Genomic DNA, 2,067 nt, shown 5'->3' on the forward strand with positions numbered 1-2,067 from the left:
GTACTTAGAGTTTGGATGGGGACTTATCCAACCTTCGATAAAACTACCAAAATGAAAAGAAAGGATATTAAATTTTGTCGCATGTACTATTAATAAATGTGATATGAAATATTTTTTCCTCACACTATGAAGTAAATGATGTGCATGACAACCTTTCGTTCCTCACAATAGTGTGTATCAATTACGAAGAAATAATATTTTTATCACAATAGAAACATAAGTCGTCTGAATTTATACGGGTATAATGTGAGAAGAAAAAGTTACTCAAATTAAAATTGATATGGGAAAAAGTTTTAGTTCCAGCCTCCCTTAACAATTTTAGAGAAGAATTTGATTTATCATGAGTGTAAACAACCTAACAACTTCCCTAAAACTATGTCGTATCAACTATGTCGTATCATATTAATTGATTTATATTATAATCTCTACACAAATCAAAATAGAACTAAGCAATCTTCACAAAATATTTATTGTCTTACTTCCTTGAAACTAGATTTAAATCCAAAGTGTAACTTATCTAAATAGAGAGTTTTTCTACTTGGGCAAAGTGGAGTTTCTGCTGCATTCACCGATCACAATTCATCTTCACTCGTCAAAGAGTTCAATGTTTGATCTGTCAAAATCTTGAAATTATATTCTATTTAATCTCAATTTTGATTTCTTATATGTATATTGAATAATACCCATAAAAAGAAATAGGCTCGTGCAGCCCAGGGAATAAGGCCCCAAGACAAGAAGAAGCGCATTTGGCCTTGGGACCAATGACCTTTATTAGGCAGAAGGATTACCTTAGGAATTGGACCAGACCTAATTGACTAAAAATAGGATAGAAACCTAGGGAGAGAGATTGTGCCACAAGCCCAGCCAATGGGAAGACCTGCACTAGACAGAAGACCTACCAAGAAGAAGGCACAAGTCCAGAAGCCTACCTGACCCGTTCATGTGATAGAGAAGTTTCCTCCAAGAAGGCGGGACTGATACATGATTAAAGGAAAGTGCAGTAGTAACGTTTTTACTTTACTCCTCACTTCTCTCTTTTATTTTTTCTACCAAACCTTTCATCTCCTGGTTGGCTAATTTTCTAGGGCATCACCCATCCACCAACGACACTGGAATAGAACTGTCGCATCTTTTAATTACTATTGTTATCTACATAGAAATAGTAGAAGAAGAGAACTAAGTTATCAGATGATATTGATGCGGGGTTGATTCTCTCATAGGAACCCTCTAAATTGAATAGCCTATTCCTTCGTGGTGTTCTCCCTCTCTTTTTCTTTATTTTTTTTTTTATAATATTCGATTTATTACATAATTCAATATATTCAAATTTAATAATTAATTCAATAGATTAAAATTTTTAAATTAATAAATATGTTCAGAAATTATTGTAATAGTAAACTATATGCCCACATTTATATGGCTTGGACCCATAACTTCTTGATTGGTTCTTGATACCTATACATTTATATTATATATAATTGAAAAGGGGTGGATTGGTATCTCAATTATTTTTTATTTTTAATAATTAATTTTATTTATTAATATATTATCTTATTTATTAATTTTCCACTCACCCACTCTTCTAACTCCCCATTCTCCTACTATCTTTTAGTAATTTATTTTTCATTTTTTATATTATTTTTTTATTAATTTGATATTAATATTGCATTGTATATACTTCATTAATAATAAATGTTTTACTTTAAATAATATATTAAAATTTTTACACACATCGTGTGCCACAAATTACTAAGCTATATAATTGAAGAGCACCTTCTGATATTTTCAATTTTTTGATCCGTCATTTTTTATTTTGTCATTATTTTATTACTCTTTGTTTTTCTTTCTTTTCAACTTCTACATCTCCCTTTTTTCACCTTTTTCTCTCTTTTCCCAATATTTCTCACAACCTTTTTCTATTTTTAAATCCAATTAATATATATATATATTTTCAAAGTAATAATAAATGTTTAAAACTTAAAATTATTATGCCGAGCATTTGAGTTTGCCACATATACTAGTTATTTAAATACTACTTCAATGCATGTCTTGGTTAGTTAAAAGGAA

This window comes from Sesamum indicum, linkage group LG16 (genome assembly GCF_000512975.1).
Source record: "Sesamum indicum cultivar Zhongzhi No. 13 linkage group LG16, S_indicum_v1.0, whole genome shotgun sequence".
Classification (NCBI taxonomy): Eukaryota; Viridiplantae; Streptophyta; class Magnoliopsida; order Lamiales; family Pedaliaceae; genus Sesamum; species Sesamum indicum.